Source organism: Topomyia yanbarensis, unplaced genomic scaffold (assembly GCF_030247195.1).
Source record: "Topomyia yanbarensis strain Yona2022 unplaced genomic scaffold, ASM3024719v1 HiC_scaffold_90, whole genome shotgun sequence".
NCBI lineage: Eukaryota > Metazoa > Arthropoda > Insecta > Diptera > Culicidae > Topomyia > Topomyia yanbarensis.
Window position 1 is genome coordinate 42,433 of NW_026684158.1, and position 21,216 is coordinate 63,648.

The following is a 21,216-nucleotide window of genomic DNA, read 5'->3' on the forward strand; positions in this document are numbered from 1 at the left end:
TTACAGCTACTAATCACGTCGAACTCACCAATCTGCATGGCGATACAGGAAACACATGTTGGGGCACATCGGGATATCAATCAATGGGCCAGAACCGATTACACATGGCTTCAAAAATCCGGAGAAAATGTGTATCAAACTATCGCGCTAGCAATCCGGAAAGATACACCTTTCACGCCTTTAAACATCGATAGCAAGCTGCTACAAATTGCTGCGCGCCTAAATGGACCACTTCCAATCACTATAGCATGTATATACGTCCCTTCAGGAAGAATTTCAGGCTTCGGGCAACTTCTCAAAGATTTCTTCAGTAAACTCGAGCGGCCATTCCTGGTAATGGGGGGTTTCAATTCTCACCACAACGCCTGGGGATCAGTAAACAACGGGTCACGCGGAAATATCATTCTCGAAGCAGTTGTAGACGCAAATGCCAGTGGCGTAGCCAAGGGGGGGTTTTGGGGGTTAAAACCCCCTCCAAACCAAAATATTTGAATTGAAGAAAAAAAGTTTGATGCTGACTAGTTTGTTAAATATTCAAATAATAATTTTGGAAGTTTATTATCTGTTACATTGAGAACCTAATGTTTTAAACGTTATGGGGACTTTTTGTAAATTGTGAGAATGGGATCTTGTAACTAATATTTTAGTGAGGATCCTATAGTTGATAAATCATGTAAATATCAAGCAAAATAGCTCAATGAAAACGCCTACATAGAAACTGATGAAAAATGGCGTTTTATGCTTGTCTCTAACAGGTCAAAATTGGTTTTATGTGCATTTATATAAAGTGCCACTAGCTAAAATTGGTAATAAAAAAAATTAAATTTTTTCACGTTTTTCGCTATTACATTTATTATTACATTTGGGTATCGAATTGAATGGCGACAAGATTCCATAATTTGGAAACCCTCAGCTTTTGGAGGTTTAGTATTTAGCACTTTAGCAGCATAATTTTATTGATTAATTTTTCCAGTTGTATGCATTACAAATTGCAATCAAATTTAGTTCGAGGCTTAGTGCCTTCAGCAACATTTTCAAGAATGTTATTGAAAATAGCTTGGTTGAAGATATGAATGCAACCCGTATTTGTGCATTATACGCCATATTTCACTACGAATTCCCTTACTAACGGTTATAGGCGGCAACAAGGAATTTGGGAGAACACCTTGTAGATGACTTTACTATCCTAGTATGTAAAAGTGACTTCAACGCCACCTTGGTCAAATTTAACTTTTTCGTATATATACTGAAAAATATACTGGATGGCGTTTACGTCACCTTTGCATACAAGGGCAGTTCAGTAATGTGATTAATCGGTAATTAGTTGCAAAAATTCCGCTTAACACAATTTTTATAGATGGGGCATACTACTCCCTACATCCTATACTTCGGTAAAATCTCCTCCTTCCAGATCTTCAAAAGCACCCAGTGGAGTGCTCTAGTCAATTCTTGTACTCTGTGTTTGAGTAGCTCACTTGACAGTTGATCATTGCCAGCGGTTCAACCGTCCTATTTTTTCATGAATCATAGGTAGATCCGGAATCTGTCGTCGACTGCGCGCGTGTACAAGCTGATTCTTGTCGTCTACTGCTTCGCTATTTAGGTGTTCGTCATAATATACTTATCAATTGTGAGATTTCTGCACAAATAATGTATACACCTCATAAGGTGTGCACACTATCCTGTGCGATAACCGGTTTATACAATGCCCCCGGCCTATCAGGATGATTATGTCACCGATGACGAGTTTAACATTCCGCCATAGGCAGCTATCATAGACATGCTTCAGCTGCGCATAAAATGCATCTTTCTCGGCTTCGTGAGGTCAATGCACATTGATAATGCTCTAGTCGAAGAAATGGCCTTTGATCCACACTACACATATCCTTTCGCTGATCGTCTGCCACTTGATCACGCGTTGGCGCATTTTGCCCAGCTCTTGTGCCGTCGCTCGATCCCCGCATATCCACACCTTCTGCCTTATCTATCAAAGCACCTCCAATGCTACGGTTTCGAAGTTGCGAGTTTTCAGCTCATGCTTTTGTTAGTAAAGTGGTGTTTTTTGAGCCACTAGTTGAACTTGACCTAACCTGTCTCGTAGTCCGCCACCCAACATAACTGACACCTGCGACAGGTATTTAGTTCTGCTACGGTAGGGTTATAGCGCCCATGCCCGCTCACACCATCCCATTTCGCTATTACTGCAGAACACAGTAGTACCCAGTCGATCGCGGCCTACAGATTAAATGTCATCAATAGACCCGCCAACATTTTTGAAAAATCTAAGATTTTCGTCAAAACCCCCTCCAAACCAAATTTCTGGCTACGCCACTGGCAAATGCCATAGTTCTCAATGACGGATCTACAACATTCATACGTGGAATACATAGAACATGCATCGACATAACAATAGTTTCAGCCGAAATCGCAAATAAACTTCGATGGAAGGTAGAGAAGGACACGCACGGGAGCGACCATTTTCCAATTATAATCACAGAAAATGATGGACCACTTGTGACAACTAGGAGACGGAGGTGGAAATTCGGCGAAGCTGACTGGCAAGCATATACTGATTACGTTGAAAAGAACATATGTCCAGAAGCAACCCTATCGATGGAACAATTAGGTGACATTATGGTGGCGGTAGCAATGATAAGTATACCAAAAACTTCGATGAAACCAGGTAAAAAAGTCGTTCACTGGTGGAGTAGCACGGTTAGCGACTCCGTCAAAAAGAGAAGAAAGGCCCTGAGAAAACTCAGAAAAACCTCACCAACCGACCCCCACATAGAAGAACGGACACAAAACTTCCGTGATGCCCGTAACGAATGTCGCCAAGTCATCCGCGAACCTAAACGAACTAGCTAGGAGAAGTTTCTTGACGGGATCGATAGTAGAACATCAGTACCAGAAATGTGGAGGAGGGTCGAAGAACTGGCTGGCAAAAGACGCCACAACGGTTTTACTCTACAACATAACAACGGATTAAGAACCGACGATCCTTTCGAAACAGCGAATATCCTCGGCGAATACTTCGCGCAATTATCGGATACGGGAGGTTACACGGATAAGTTCAAACGGATCAAAGCAATCGATGAAAATCAACCTATTCAGTTCAATGACGAACCCCTAGACCAACTAGCGGACTACAACACGGACTTCTCAATGGCCGAGCTTCTATATGCTATTGCCAAATCAAACGGAAAATCGGTGGGCCCGACGAAATCGGATATCCAATGATAAGAAATCTCCCAGTATCAGGAAAAGAGGCACTGTTGAAATTAATTAACAAAATATGGGCAGAAGGAGTATACCCAGATCAATGGATAAAGAGCATTGTCGTACCCATTCCCAAGCCGGGAAAAAGTGGGGACACACCAATGGGATACAGGCCAATCAGCCTAACCAGCTGTTTGGGAAAAGTTGTCGAAAAAATGGTTAATCGAAGGCTCACCGCAATACTGGAAGAAAATGACCTACTTGATCAGAGGCAATTCGCCTTCAGAAAAGGACGAGGAACTGGCTCCTACCTAACGGCCCTTGGGGATATCATCGACCGTGCTCTAGAAGCAGGAGAACATACAGACCTAGCAGTAATGGACATTTCCAAGGCATACAATAAAGTTTGGCGGTATAACATCATGAGGCAGCTGAAGATATGGGGATTGAGTGGAAGGCTTTGCAAATTTGTCCAAGGTTTTCTAAATGAAAGATCGTTCCAAGTGGCAGTCGGGGGGTCACTTTCGTCAATTTATAAAGAAGAAAACGGAGTACCTCAGGGGTCAGTACTTGCAGTCACACTTTTCCTCATCGGTATCAACGACGTATTTCGACAGCTTCCTAAAGGAATATACATTCTAGTGTATGCAGACGATATCGTCCTGTTGGCCACAGGCTCGAGCGCCCACAGGACCAAAATAAAATTACAAACAGTAATGAGGAGGGTAACGGAATGGGCAGACAAAATCGGCTTTAGTATGGCTCCAGAGAAAAATATCACAACCCATATATGCAAACATCGACACCAACCATGGCGGCAAAAAATTACAGTAGAGGGCGTGGAGGTACCGTTCAAAAGACGGCGAAAATCATCGGTGCTACCATCGACCGTGAACACTCTTTCCGACTTCACTTTGCAAAGGTGAAAGCTGAGGTGCAATCCAGAAGCCGTCTTATCAAAGTCATCAGTAGCAGGCACACAAACGGAAATAGTCACTCACTTTTACAAATAGGAAACAGCGTGGTGAGCAGTAAGCTGCTATATGGTATAGAAATCACGGCAAGAGGCTTTGACAATATGATCGCAACCCTTGGACCCACGTACAACAAAATGGTGAGAAATTGTTCCGGCCTTTTGCCCAGTACTCCTGCACTTAGCAGTTGCATTGAAGCGGGGGTTTTACCTTTCGACGCTCTCGTAGCCCTAACAACAATCCGTAAAACGGTAAGTTTCTTAGAAAAACAGAAGGTAACTACGATCCTACGACGACAGCCACCGAAAAAATTATCCAAGCTTTCCCATCAATCACCCATCCTTCTGTTACCCCACTCCACACCATTTGGGATCGGCGATGGAATCGCGAAGGACCATTAACCGATTGGTCAATTAAAAAGACGATTAAAGCAGGTGATCCGTCTCATAAAGTTAGTGCGATCTTCAACGAAGCTCTGAACACAAAATATAAAAATCATATGGTGATCTACACCGACGGGTCAAAATGTGATAGTTCAGTGGGATTTTCAGTTCAAACGAAGAAACATTCTACAAACTACCCAGTATCTGTTCCATTTTTTCAGCTGAAGCATTAGCTATCCACACGGCTATAACGCGACAAACGACAAACCCGAACAAACCGACAGTGATCTTCACTGACTCCGCCAGTGTGCTCTCTGCCTTGGAAAAGGGGTCCTCAAAACACCCATGTATCCAGGCGATAGAAAACGCAAGCAATAACAATATAAAGTTCTGTTGGGTTCCAGGTCATTGTGGGATTAAAGGTAACCAAGAAGCCGTAGAAGTATAATGCTTACCAATGACGTTCCGGGAGCGGACATCAAGCACAACATCGCGAAACAACTGCGAAACGAAATAGAGAACAATGGACGACCGAACGAACTTTATTCTTCGGAAGATAAAGGGAAACTTAAAGCAATGGCGTGATCGCAAATCGAGAAGAGAACAACAAGTTTTATCACGACTCAGAACTGGGCACACGATGCTGACTCACAAAGGGTTATATCAGGGAAGTAACCGGACCGACTGTCAAACCTGCAACGAACCGCTCACAGCAGAACACTTCATTATCAGCTGCCCCGACTACAACGACTTAAGAGAGACATACCAAATAGGTAGATCAATTCGAGATGCACTGAGCAACGACCCCGTGAATGAAGAGCAGCTAATATGCTTCCTGAAGGACGCAGGACTGTTCAAACAAATTTGATAAAAATAAGTAACAATTTGAAATGTAAATCAAAATCCAGGAGTGATGAATGAATTCACTATTTAAAATCACTCCTTAATAAACCAAACAATCAATCAATCAAGAGGAACACATCTCGGCTGAACAGCACGTTCAGGCTGATGGCTATGCGGGTGTCTAGCGCGTACCGAACTATCTCGTCAGAGGCAGCCTACGCGATAGCTGGAACGATTCCCATAAACCTTCTACTCAAAGAAGATAGCAAGTGTTATGGGAATCGAGGCACGAGAGGAATCCGTAAACGAGCCCGATCTGACATCTTAATCAAGTGGCAGCATCAGTGGGACGTTAACATGACCAATATTGCCGAAAGAATGTGTGCGGACAAAGAAAAATGGGACGCGGTGAACAGAACTGTCGTTCAGATCATGTCAGCGTTGCAGCGAAACTGGCGAGAGGAGCTAATTGGCTCACGAAACAAACACCAGCACCAAAAGAAATTTCGTTACCGGGGAATTCTCAGTCGGCGTGGGATAATATCCAAGTTGATCTCGATAAAGCTGGGAGCCAAATGGCTCAAATAAAAAGGTATTGGTGTCGGGAGAAATTCCTCCGTCGGGGAACTATCGGTCGGAGTACGGTGAGTTCACCATCGGGAACTATCCAAGTAGATTGTGATTAGGCCAGGAGCTGAATGACTCACGGAAACATGAGCTAAATGGCACAAGGAATCAACAACTAAACGGCTCACGGGAACGAGGGCTAATGGCGACGAAATAGATGGAGACAAGAAGTAAGAGAAGAATTGAGAGTTAAATCAAAGCTCATAGGTCGAGCCATTCCATGAACCAAGTGAGGCTCCGAGATAGAGCAGAAGAAAGACGATCGACGAAAGCACAACGAACCCCCCCCCCCCCCTACGAAGTAATTCTTTGACGTAGTTCCGTGGGGAAGAAGGGCGTAAAAAAGTAAGGAGTGTTTTTAATGGTTACAGTGCCAATACACTACATGTCAGCTTTTTAAACCTTGCTATAAAAAAGGATACGCATACATTTGCAAAACTCGTCGAACTGAGTCGGATGGTACAAGAGTTGAAAAGTCGATTTTCAGAGTGATTGCATAGCCAATACGGAAATTCAAAACTTTTTTGAAGAAAGACGACACTAGCGTACAATTTCGTTTATTTAAATATTAATCAAGGATGATTTTTGCTCATCCTGTAATATATCCTATCCGTAAAAAAACCTGAGTGTACAGCTGCTCTGACCAAAACGTCGTACATAGCGTAAATTATGTACTGCAGTTCTAAAACTGCACAGCACAACGCAATAATACAGTCAGTCATATAATTCAGATAATAATATGTTGACAGTTTTGTCAACAATTAATTACGGCTATTCCAACGTTCCAAAAGCACCGTAGGCATATTTAGTCATTAGATCAATAGCGAAGTCGTAAACCGATCTCACCAACATCACATATTGGAACTGTAAACCTCGTGGAACTATGTATACATTCGTATAAGACCATAAAACCATAACACAAACAATTCAGCGAAATAGCAAATCTCTGATTCAGTGACACTTCAATCCGCTGCAACGAAACGAGCGTGAAAACATCAACACAAACCGAATGGTCATGCGTTATGCTGTGAAGGCAAGCATAAATAACTTGATTTTCGCTACGCTGGCACGAAACCAGTCACCTCTGGCTAACTGTGTCGGATTCCGTACAGTTATAGTTCTGAAACTGAAGTGTACCAATTTATGTTTGATTCGATTCTGCATCTCGACCGCGTCATTCCCGCGTCCCTGTGCCTTCGGTTTGGTGATGGATTCGGAGGCTTTTTGACAGAGGACACGATTGGATGGGGGGAGAAGGTCCGTTTTATTTACGAATGGACTGGTTCGTTTTTCGAAGCGTTCGAATTTTTCGTACTGACTCTGAATGTTTGCTGAATCATGCACGCGTTCCGCGAAGGACCTTTTTTCGGTGGGTGTAAACTCGCATGTAGGACTAATTTGTAATTCGGCCTGTACACCAATTTGTGCCAGGAATAAATTAAACTGCCTGCCGAAATGACGGGCAGTGCGATTTGAGCCTAAGTGGGGGGTCTATGTTAGCCCATGTGGGGCCGAGATTAGTTAAATGAATATCACATTAGGCTAATTGCTACTCCCGCGAGGAGCAGTGATAATCAAGCTCAATTAGTGGATGGCATTTGTGGGGAATATCATATTTGCGAAGTTTTTCATGAAGATCAATAATTGATATGTTATGCCTCGAAAGCATTGCACAAAATACTCAATAAAATGTTTAGGCACAGTTAATCCGCTAAATAGTTCATTGCCGAAGTTTGCAACCGTTTCCTTAACGACAATCCAGTTAGTGAAACTCTATCCGCTGCGCTGCTATGGAATGTAAGACGTCTAACTTTAGCATTGGCACAGAGCTAATTAATCGCAGATAAATCGCCAGAATGAATCCTCGGTATTGCGACTGGGCTATTACATTGTGTATCGTACTGTTCCCGTCTCCTGCGCAATTTTCCTTGTTTTGTTCGATTGTCGTTCTTCTCTATATTGATTCCGTCGAACGATTCGGTCCACGGTATTGAATCGTCACTATCCATGATTTCCCCGCCGAAACTCGCCCTACACTGGATCGCAATCAATATGAATCTCCGGAATGTCTTAATTGAAAAAGTTGTCGCTTTGTTATAATTCTTTTCCTCGTTTTCAATTTTCTCTTCCTTCCGCATTGTCGTCACTTCCTGTCTTACCACCACCCACACCCCGGTAGGATATCACTTGCTCTGATTGTGCCTTGTTTGCGCTAACATTTCTCCCACCGAGAGGAATTCAGCCCTCGATCGTATAGGAGGAAGAGAAAAAACTCAGCCCAACAAAGTTATCCACTAGAGCAAGCTCCTTTCCTTGTTCGGTGCCAAACCATCATTGCCACAGTTTTACACGTAACCGACACAATTTATCCCCGGAGAAAGTTGTGGGTGGTTCGATGGTTGGCGGAAACTGACGCGGGGCGGCGGACGAGTATTTTTCGCCTTGTCACTTGCCGGGTTGTTTTTCATCCGAAACAAGCGTGTCATTATCAAATCGAACGTCAATGCGTAGTGGTGTGATGTGTGGTGGAGAAATGCTGCGTGGAAAGAATTGGAGGGAAGTTTGATGAACGTGGTAGTTCTGAGTATCGAATCTTATATGCGACTTGGAAGTTTTTAAGTAGATTAATGAACTTTCTCACTAAAAGAAAGAACCTAAATTTATGTTTGTGTTGAATGTGTAGAGACGTTGAACTGGCGAATTCGTCAAAGTTGTTGCAAATTCTATAGCAAGTAACTTTGCTAAGGGCACTTATGAAGTGACTAAGCGATTTTCATGCTGAAGGATCTCTGTCCGATTTCCACGATTGATATTTGAGCGACTGAAAATAAAAGTCGGAAGGACAGAACATGCTTCGTAAAACCCGCTTCAAATATGTTATTTTATTTAAACCGGATTTAAACTTCTAGCATAAAAATCGGACTGAGACATTTCTCTCGAAGAGTCGGAGCCAAAATCCTTCAGTATAAAAAATATATCCGAATCTTGCAAAGTAATTTTTGTTAGCCGACTTTTAATCTTGAACATCACTATTAACGGATGCTCCAGTGAACGATTTATTTATTTTTAACCGTTTTTAAGCTGGAGGTTCATTCTTGCCGAATTTTACGGGTGAATATTTTTAAGCAATTCTTATGCTGAAGAATCTTCGTTCGATTTTTACACTTGAAGTTTATTATGAATGTCTTCTTGACTGTCGAGCTTCTATTACGAGAAGTTTTTCGGCTAATCAATCATAAATTAGACAGCGGAAACAACAATATTGCTTTTACTTCCAACGTTTCAATGGATTTATTCCACATTTATCAAGGATTAAAAGAAAACATAAAGTTTTTAATCCTTGATAAAGGTGGAATAAATCCATTGAAACGTTGGAAGTAAATGCAATATTGTTGTTTCCGCTGTCTAATTTATGACTGATTAGCCGAAAAACTCCTCATAACTTGAAATTTATTTCCGATTTTTATATTTTAATATATTTGAAATGGGTTATACGAAGCATATTCTATCCTTGCGACTTTTATTTTCGGTCGCTCACTTATAATCGATATTTGGATTTTTTACCTTCGGTTACCTTCGGTCGCACAAATTAAAATTCAAGATTCTTTAAAAAATACATGTTTCGGCCGAGTTAAAATAATCTATCGTACCCACAAAATGGAAACTCGCAGCACCATCGATGTCTCATTTTATAATTTTCACAATTACGGCTTGAATTGCACGATTGTTCTAATAGTTCAATAAACTGTACTGCCATTATTACTCCAATAAAATATGTAAACAAAATTCCATTCTTGAAGGATGTCTTCAACTAATTTATTTGTAACTCAAGCGATTCCTTCGAATTTAAGAAATTCTGGACAGCTCTAAAATTTCAAAGAGATCTTACGAAATATAAAAAAGTACCCAAAAAAGTTCTAATAAATTAAGAGAAATGCTACTAAATCCGGAGAATGTATCCGAAATTCACAGATATCCTACAATATTCAGGGAAGTCTTGTTGTTTTAATTTTTTTTCTCAAATTTGAGATATTTCCTATGAACTACGACTGGACTCTTCTTAGCACCGCAATGAACTTCATCAGCAGATATCTACACTAGTATCCTTTTACTCCATCTCTCGTTACAGATATTTTATCTGTGACGGGAACTAGGATCTTCTCCCTCGGCACGATAGCTATATTACAGTGATTATACCACAGAAACTTGAGATTCGATTATTTTCTTTTTAGTGAAGCTACATTGTGATCAAATTTAGTACTTAAACTGACGACCTTTAGGGCCAAGTTCTCCCTGGAGGTTCCCACACTGGGCTTCGGTGAAGAGCGAGTGCTGGTTCTTTGATCTCTGAGTCTCATGACTATTAATCATTAGATCGAGTGTTTTGGCGGACAGCTGATATGGATATTTCTACTTTCGAATGGGAATGCTGGTTTAGCTGGTCGAGGACTCATTTGATCTTAGGCATAATGATCGATTCATTCGATTCGGCTCAATGGACTGTGATCTATGAGAGATGATCAAACTGAAGACGCGTTTTTTTAATTCTTAACTCACTCGAACTGTTGCTCTGGCTCGTCAAGATGGCGAGTAACACTAGCGTGCCATCGGGTACAACACGTTCGTGCCATTTGCCGTTACTTGAACGAAGCATAATTTCCTTGCCATCGCCAAGACCACATCTACAAACTCACGCTGCGCTGCCGGGACGCCCGTTATACAGTACTACGGAAGCCCCCGAGCGCTCCGACGCAGTCGCGCTGCCAACCAGGGACCCGCTTAGTCGTCTCAGTGCTGCGGTCGGAGGTCGTGAGGGGGTCTTCCGAACTCCTTTCTCAGGCGAGTATTTTGCTTTACATGATAGTTCGCTTTCTGAAAACCTCTTGGTTCATAGCATGCCGTTGCAAACAACACTTGATTTCCTGTCCGTCTACTACCAGACCGTTCGTGGAATGAGAACAAAAACACAGGCTTTCTTGCTTGCGCTCACTTCCTGCGACTACGACATTATCGTTCTCACCGAAACCTGGTTACGTGATGATATAGTAAACACCGAGCTAACGACGAACTACGCAATCTACCGATGCGATCGCAACTCTTCTACCAGTCATCTACGTCGCGGAGGTGGTGTTCTCATAGCGATAAAGAAACATCTAACTGGGACTATACTAAAAATGCCTGGATGTGAATGTTTGGAGCAAATTGTCGTACGCGTTTCACTGCCAGGTCGATCGTTTTATATTTGTTGCATTTATCTAAGGCCGAACAGTGATCCTGACTTGTACAACGTTCACTCTTCTGCTGTCCAAAGCATCCTGGACGAATGTAATAGGCGCGACAATGTACTTGTTGTAGGTGATTACAATCTTCCTAATCTTCGGTGGATTTTTGATGACGATTATAAGTGCTACCTTCCTAAAAATGCAACCAAGGAACAAGAGACGGCCATCACAGAAACTTTGGTCGCTGGTGGCTTGTATCAAATCTGCTCTGTTAGCAACGTGAATGGACGGACCCTCGATTTAGCTTTCGTTAATGACATGGACGTGTTCGAACTGATTGAGCCTCCAACATCTATACTGAAGATTGACCCTGACCATAAACCCTTCGTTTTAAGATTTGATATGCGTTCTGATGACGGTGAAGCTTTTGATGCAATTAACGACGACTTCAACTTTGAGTTTACTCGATTCAACTTCGATTAAGTCTCAATGGCCATTGGTGCACTCAATTGGCGTAAGATGCTGGTTGGAAATGACTTAGATCAGGCAGTTGTGGCGTTCTATGATGCCATATATGAGATTCTTCGCCGTAATGTTCCTAAAAACGTGTCAGCAGAAAAGCAGAATATAAATTGCCGTGGTGGAACGCTGAGCTTGGTCGCCTACGCAACGTACTCCGGAAACAACGAAAGCGATATTTACATCATATGACCGACGATAACGAAACTTTTCTTCGTCAAACTGAACTGCAATATGAAACAGCCCGGAACAGTGCATTCGGTGAATATCTGCACCAAGTTCAGCGCAGCCTTCGAAATAATTCTTCGACATTCTGGACATTTATAAACAGCAGAAAACGTTCCGTGGGTGTACCAGAAAATGTCTATCTTCGATACAAAAATTCACAGTCCGCTGCCGAGTCGGCGAAGCTTTTTGCAGATCACTTCCGAGATGCATTTACCAGCCCTCCTGTCTATCCATCGCAACAGTACCTTGAAACATTGCCAACGCATAATATCAACCTCTTCCTAACGTAAATGATTCTGATGTAGCGAGCGCTCTGTCCAGCGTTGGTCCTTTGAAAGGACCTGGTCCGGATTGCCTGCCTCCTGTGTTTATAAAGCATTGTGTCCGAGCACTTTCTGCACCAATAAGTATTATTTTTCAGCGTTCAATCTCGGAAAATATTTTCCCAATGGCATGGAAAGAAGCTGCTATAGTTCCTATTCATAAGGCTGGAGATAGGCACAATGTTGAAAACTACAGAGAAATCTCGCTGCTGAACTGCCTAGCTAAAATTCTGGAAAAGTTTGTGTACAATGCGATGTACGCTGCTTCTTCCAACATAATCGACGCTTCTTCGAACTTGATGACGTACACGAGCTTTCTAGTTCCAGCTGTAGAGAAGCGTCAACAAGTGGACGCTATATATTTTGATTTCGCAAAAGCATTCGACAAGGTGCCCCACAACATTGCTGTTTTGAAGCTGGAGCGACTAGGCTTTCCTGAGTGGGTAACCAGACAGGCACGTAGCCAGAGGGGGGGCTAAAGCCCCCCCCCGAAAATTTTCAAAAATAAATTTAAGAAACAACATGTTTTTCGGCGACTCTTAAAAAAATTGTATCTTGTTTGGTTTCAACAAATTAATGCGAGAATTGTAAGGAAGATTGCTATTTCGAACCACCGAAGACAGCGGTCAGGATATCTACTCAGTATGCTGAGTGTGATAAAACAGTTCCCTTCATATTGTGTGACTCGTCGGAAGACAAACGAAACTGTTACTTTAATTCTTGCTGTGGGGATCTGTCGAATGATTGAGTCGCAGAAGCAAGAAGTAGTGCTCCAGCCAAATACGGAGGCTATTGACTTCAGGTCTTTTCGCATAAGATCGATCTTATGCGAAAAGACCTGAAGTCAATAGCCTCCGTATTTGGCTGGAGCAACATTAATGATGTGAAATATTTGCTGAAGGTGATTATGGAGGTTATGCTTACGAACATCGCCTTTAACGAGTTTAACCATGTCAGGCGTTCAGTGCTGATGTCATTTAACAAATTAGCCCAGGCGAAACCAGTCATTTTGCATAACAACTTGTAACATGTGGTTGATCCTCATATATATGGACGATGTGAAAATCAATGCTCGGCTACAAGATCTGATACCACTTACTTGTACCGTGGCTATTAAAAGATTCCTGCCACATTTGGAAAAAATGGTATTCATTATAAAGGACACATCTAGGAAGTATATTAAATGGTGTTTTTGTGGTGAAAATCTAGGTGAACAGACATATTTCCTCCAACCTGACCCTGCACGTAAAAACTGAATGCGATAGTATTATTTTACACATTATATCTTTGCATATACATAGTCTCCAAAACCATTTCCTGAAAAACAAACATTTGCCAAATTTTGGCTGCTGTTCGGATAATATTGACGGCAAAAACTGCGTCTAGTATCTCAAAATCAACGGTCGGCACCATCATTGAGGAAGTCGACACTCGTGACCCGTCAGAAATTCGCGAACATGGACATGGCAGTAACCACTATGATGATAAGGAAGTGTACGAGATAGAAATGAACACCACCGCGACACTGTTGGTTAGGAAAAATATTTCTCAGCCTAGTAAATAGTTCTCCACATGCAATCGCTAGTTGTTCGCACGAGATCTGTAGGACAACCATTTACGTTTTATCACTTTCATTGTTCACATCATGGAAATATATTGAAGACACAAGGCTTCATTTAGCTAATGCATTGAAACGAATAAAATAAACGAAATATATAATAAAATTGCAGAAGTTTTATAGAAAAGTGATCTCAAAAACTGTCCCAAAATGAGAACTTTATCGCTAGTGGTTGTGTCTAACAAAACTCAGATATTATGTTATATATTAGCCAGAATAAAGTTAGTTAAAGCATAAGCAGATTGAATTTCTGTAATAGGTTAGTGCACTGTACGCTTAGTAGAAACATCAGGCATCTCACTCAAGCGTGCTAGACAAAAACATTTCCGTTAGTTGATGACAATATAGTCGAGAAGACAGTTTTTGTTTTCGCGTCATTTTAATGCAATAGTATTTCTGTTGACACTCAATTTAATTTAATGCTGAGAATGCGGTCCGTATTTAAACATTATTAGTCCGCAAAGTAGTGATATTTTAAACAATCGAACAATAAGCAAGAAAAATGCCAAAAAATAAACAAGCCAAAAAGTGGTAAAACAGCGGTTTTTCTGAGGTGTTCATCAACCCAAGAATTGTATACCGTCGTATATTACTAATGTTGTTCACATACAGAAACGTACATAGTAGCGGTAAGACTATCTGTTGTGATTTTATCCTTACTTTTCAACGGATGTCAATAGATGCTAAACCACATATTAGTCAATCAATCATAATAAACTTAATGTTGTAAGCAGCAGCATTTCTGTCTCTTTCGATGGTTTCCAATTAATGTCCATGTAAGTCTAAAAACGACGTGACGATACAGTGAACAAACATCAGTAGCCTATCACGGAGAGCGACTAAAATGTTGTAACTAGTTGAGTCTACAGTCAATAAATTGGGATTAATGTTTCGATTTCATGTTTTCGTTTTATTTGTGTTCGTTATGGAATAAAATGAGAGAGATGAGCAGAGATCACGAAGAAAAAGAGAGAAAAAATAATAAATAAATTGAAATCGACCCAAGAGCAGCTGTTCTATATTTTCTGGGCACTCAACTACAGAACAACAGAAATCATCAAAGAAAGTTGGCCTTACACCTACGTTACTCTTCGACAGAGGTGAAGTAAGTGCGATGTATACCCGTCCATATGTCGGAATAAAGAGATGCTGAAATTATTGAGCTTGTTCATATTTATAATATTTCTTTTTTTTCAATCTAAAATTTTATTTGAAACGGCTCAATGCGTTAGCACAACTGATCCGTGGGTCTTTTAATTTTTTTTACAATAAGTAAAAATAAAAAAATTCTAAGAATGTCGGTCTGCCAGATCTTGTTGACGCAGTTTGCTGCTGCGTGTTGAGATCTTTTTCTTTGGCGGTGAGGCCGCTTGGTGGTCATTCAGTCTGCCTTCTCTCGCGTTATCGTTCCCGTCCATGTCGTCATCGGTACTGCTTTCTTCGTGTTCACGATCAGAGGTTCTTATTTGTTTCTTGTTCTTATGGGTCGCTGTTGTATATCCGTCTTCATCGGTATTTGCTTCTTTATTGGCGATGCTAGTTGTTGGTTTGGGAGCGGTTGTCGTGGTCGTTGTACCTGCATTATTGGGTAATTGGATCGTTGTTTTAGGTTTATCTGAAGGTATCGGTGGCTGCTTGTTAGAGTTGGCTGTAGTAGATGAGTTTTGACTAGTTGCTTCGGCGCATGTTTTTCCGTAGTAGGCTGTATAGTTACAGAATTGGCATGTTGGGGTCTGCCCGGGATATGTAATTAGCGTTGTTTGCTTATAGGTCACGCCATCCTTCGGTGATTTGCATTCGATAGTCATGTAAGAAGGTATTGGTTTAGTCACTCGCATTCTCACAATACGAACGCCATTGGGAATGCCGGAGAAAAAATTTCTCCAGGTGTCATTCGTAATAGATTCTACTTCTCCATATTGCGACATGATTTGTTTGATGAAATCCTCCTTCGTGCGCGGGGCCAAATCATGGATACGCACGTCCACCATGTCGTTTTCCATATGCACGGGGATCTTGATTCTGGTGTTATTAAATTCGACCTCGTGTTGCATGTTGTTCTTTGCAATAAAGTTTTCGGCCTGTGCTAAGCTTCTAAACGTGATCAAAACACAGTTTTTACGTGATGTAGCTGAATGTAGATAACTTCAGCGAGATTAAGCTCCATTTTCACTTTAACTAATTGTTCCACTTCCTTAACTGTTCGTGTTATCCCGTAGCACAGGCACTTTTGCTTCATTTGGCAAACTCATTTTACTCCGCAGCCGGGGGCAACGATACAATTTGTATGTGCACTGATATAGAACAATAGCTAGCTTGATTCACTGGTGCCTGTAGCCTGCTATAGCGTAGCAATTTTTTTTGCTTCTGCTTTTTGCGACATCAGAAGGTAGACCTTCTAGTTCTTTTGGTATTACATTTAACAAATTTCACGTACCGTGAAGTCCCCAGTTACCGTGCGTTTAGGTGGATTTGACGTGACTTAAAATTCTGTTTTTTTTATCAAAATGAAAACCGCCCTCATAGTCACCGTAAAAATACCTATCTAAATACGTCACAATTTAGAAATAATATAAAACTATTACCAACAAAACGAGAATAAGTAGTTGAGGACATCTGTTTGGCACCAGTGCACGTTATATGATCAACTTACGGTGTATTTAAAATTTTGATTCAACTTTAGTTGGAATGTTTCAATAAAACGATGAAACGAAAGGATTTGGGATCTGGATCTCTCCGATGGATTTAGGGAGCTAGTTCTTTAAATTTCGTGATTTTGAAACTGCACGGTGAACGACACATGCACGGCGACTGGCGATTTGAAGGAAAATTAGAAGATATTAGTAATCAGTGTTTTCATTCGATTTGTAGACAATTTTCTTTAATCAATTAAATTGTGGGCAGTTTCCTTCAGTTGATTTAATCATTTAAATTTATATTTTGATCCTATTGATTACCAAAAATCCTTCCTAACTGGGGTTCTAATCTATCCGACCAAGGCTAGTCTTGAAAATAGTTTTATTTAAATAGAATATATCAAAAAATTGTGATAGCATGATGCCTTGGAACTGGTAATACTCGCAGAACACCAGACAAAGAAAATAGAAGTTGAACCGTCTCTGCGCATCTACAAATCGCTTGCTAAATCAGAAGATTTTGTACGAATTTCGACATTCTCTTCGTTCGAACATTTTATGGATATTTTTCTACTCATTTCGGTTTAGCATCTTCTACGCCTTTTAAAGGTGTAGCTTGGAACACCTAGTGTTTTCCAGCACCGTCAAGCATTGTCATATTCGGTTAGCGCATAAATACTGTGAACTCTAGAATATACTTTGTTGTAACGAGAGTAAGTACTATAACCTTTCTTGTGACAATGAACATATTTTTAGGATTGTCTTTGATTTGGAATTGATTTCATTATGAACTTTTCAAAATTTAATTTAGTTTCTAGTGACTATATCAAATTGTCAGAATTAAAAGCTTTATGCAAATTTTTTAAGCCCCTCCCGAAACAAAATCCTGGCTACGGGCCTGTAACCAGATGGCTGCATTCTTACCTCTCACAACGATCTGCCTTCGTTAGAATTGGCACTACATGCTCAAGCGCATTCGTAACGCCATCCGGTGTGCCTCAAGGAAGTCACCTAGGGCCACTAATCACTGATGTGCTCCAAGACGATATAGCCAATATAGAAGAATGGTGTTTGCTGAACGGTATGCAGATCAACATTGATAAATGGTCGGTGTTAAGTCAGACCGGACTAAGTAACAAAATATTGATTTCGAGAGAAACGAGCTTAAAGTTTGAATCGCAGCATCCTTTACATTATGATTGGAAATTAATTTTTGCCGTAATTCTTGTTTATTGTTACATATTTCAAATCTGGCAAAAGTCGAATGTAGCTGACGAAATTCTGTATCCATTGCTATAATTATCTCATTTTTTATGTTTTGCGACTTAGTCCGGTCTGACTTAACACCGACCAAATGTAAGATGATGTTTCGGACGCTCGGCAAATATAAGGCGTTGCGAATATACTCTTCAAGCCTGTGTCATCGAACGGGTGGATTCTATCCGTGACCTGGGAGTGTTATTCGACAGAAAACTTCGTTTCGCCGACCACATCACTGCAACAACGGCGAAGGCTTTTGCAACATTGGGTTTACTAAAACGGAACGCTGTCGATTTTGTGGATTCCTACGCACTGAAATCTTTATACTGCGCACTGGTCCGAAGCACCTTGGAGTATGCTGTACAAGTATGGACGCCATACAACGCCGTGCAAAGTATCCGACTGGAGCGCGTTCAGAGAAGTTTTGTACGATTTGCTTTCAGAAAATTGCCCTTATCCATCTCCGCCGTATAATAATAGATGCATTTTGCTAGATTTGCCAACGCTGGAGTCTCGCCGCACGTTCTTGCAAAGAATGTTCATTTTCGATATGTTATCGAACAATATTGACTGTCCCGACATTCTTTCAAGGATTCATTTATTTGTTCCCCCTCGTGATATAAGGAATCGTCCGCTTCTGTGGATTCCCAGGCACGACACAGCATATGGCCAGAACAATCCGCTAAACAGATGTTGTAGCAGATTCAACGAAACTGTTTTAGTTTATGACTTCCATACCACTAAATCTAATTATAAGTTAGCAATTAGAAATTTTTAACATTGACACTAGCAATGGCATTAGGTGTAATCTGTACGATATATATCGAAGATGTAATAAATAATAAATAAATATATTTGTGTTCTTCTTCCATCAATCTTTGTTTGACATATTTTTCCTTTTATTGCTATATCTTAAATCAGATTCATACTAACACTACACAATAAATTGCATATTCTCTCATATACACTCTCAATCTCTTCCATTCTAAACATACAAACTCTCGTGGCCTTCGCAATAACACAAGTCTGATTACAAACGCGTACATGTAATAGTAATCATACATATATACATACGCTCGCAATCTTGACAACATTAAAACTCCCCAGAAATTAAGTGAATTTTTTAGCACTAAGCATTAACCCACCGCTCACGCGATTATGAATAAGTCCCGTCCGGAAGTCTCCACCCTCGATCCTAGGAGTCTAGCCTCATGTCTTTGGTTGGACCAATAAAAAATGACGCTCATATACATTAGACAATACGTTCCATAGCGACATGACCGGGAAGTCTAGTGATATGGGAAATTCACCTCTTTTTTAGCATCTGTACCATACACTAAAAATTAAGCATCAGATTTACAGTCTGCGCACGATCATTCAAGAATACACGCGAATATGCGAATGGCAGCATGATTATAAAATTGAATTTATACACGCAAAGTCACATGCACGCGACAAACAGGTTAACATACAAATGTTTGAGCTCTTCGCGATCATCCACGTAACCTGCACCCGCGATCTCAGCACTTATAAGTTTCCAAACGCGGGCTTAAATCTAAAAATTTCCGCACACTCGTGATCCTAAAAATTTCCGTACTCGAACCTAAAAAATCATGAATCGGTCACCTCCGGAAGTCTCTATCCTCAGTAACTGCAGTCTAGGTTCATGCCTTAAATCGATTAAATTAAAAAAAGGATCTCTCATCTCATCTCTCATATCTACTGAACAATATGACCGGGAACTCTAGCGATATGGGGTAACTCACTCCCTGTCAGAATGTGAACTGTACGCTTACAACTAAATATCAGAATGACGGTCCGCGTGATTATCCAAGAACGCACGCGAATATGTGAATTGCCACATGGTTAAAATCGAATTTATGCACGCGAATTCACACGAGCACAGGCGACAAACACGTTAACATACAAACGCTTAAGCCCTTAGCGATCAACCACGCACATCTACGCCCGCGATCACGCAAACTGGATAACACCCCGATAATAAGGTGAACGTTTTAGTACTTACGAAGTTTCAAACGCGGTCTCAAACGCGAACCTACAAATGTTCGTGTTTGCGCGATCATGAATCGGTTACGTCCCGAAACCATTATTCCGTGGTGACATGTTTATGTTTATGTTTATTACCTTCATCAACAGACCCCTTGGTCCCAATGGTGGTTGCTTAAACTAATTACAGTTTAAAATTGCCAATATTTTTGCTTTTATCGCATTCCGCGTCTGGTTGAAGTCAAAGGCTGTCGCCACACTGTTAAAAATTCGCTGGAGTCCGGTAATAGCGCTCTGGCAACCATAGTTGGTTTTCCTGAACGGCGCACAGTGGCCGGAGGCTGGCCAAAACCTCATAAATTTATTTTTGAAAAATTGATATTTTATATTTTTCCTAAATTTCTTATGCATTGAATAGTAATTTTATGATCATTGGATAAGAACACGATTTTTAACACGAGTTTAAACGTACCAAAGTCTGGATTTTTTAATGGTTTTCATTTCCGAAACCACCAATGCTCTGTTCACTTCAAATGCATGTTGTTCTTTTGATTTTGGTCCGATTTTAGCACAACTAGTTTCATTGTGTAGAGGAACGAAAGAACTTGGTTAGTGAGTAAAATTCATTTGGTAAATTTGCTTGGAACTATAACTTTTTAGTTTAAATATGTTTAAGGTGGTCAGATCAAAAATACTTTGTTCACTAATGTATTCTGTACAAATTTCGGAATCAGTTCGGAACGGTCACACAGTATACATTCTATGTGAAATTACCTCTACTATTCGAATATCATGGTCTCGATCTGCGCCTAGGTGCGCAAAAAGTTTTAAGCAGATTTTGAAGCTTTGTTGCTGATATGGAGACGCATGGTGTTTTGTGTAAAATAGTTAGACAATCTACAGTAAACCAACACGTTCAACAATGGTTTTTAAGTAGTGTTCTTCATTTTTTATGATATTGTTGACATTGGTGAACAGTAACGGAAAATCTATCATGAAAACGGGATCATAGTTATAAGAAAGGTTCAATGACACTGTATGGAAAAATGCATTTAATATTTTACGACTTTTGACATCAAAAATGAGCTCAGCACCTCAAAATTAACTTAAATTGTGATTTTCAGCCAAATTAGGTAACATTTGAGGTTTTGTCCGACTTTGGTTTGAAGAGCTGCCTCTGTGCGGCGCACAGTGGGGCGAAACTGAAAAAGGACGGTCAAAAGTCTTTCCTGAGATTCACAGATGTTTTCATACTTTGATTTCTTCAGGAAAGTTTCCTAGGACTATATTCTACATCTTTTAGGATAAGCACCTTAATTTTTCTTAAGGTGAGGGCCTCAATTAAAAAAAAAAATTT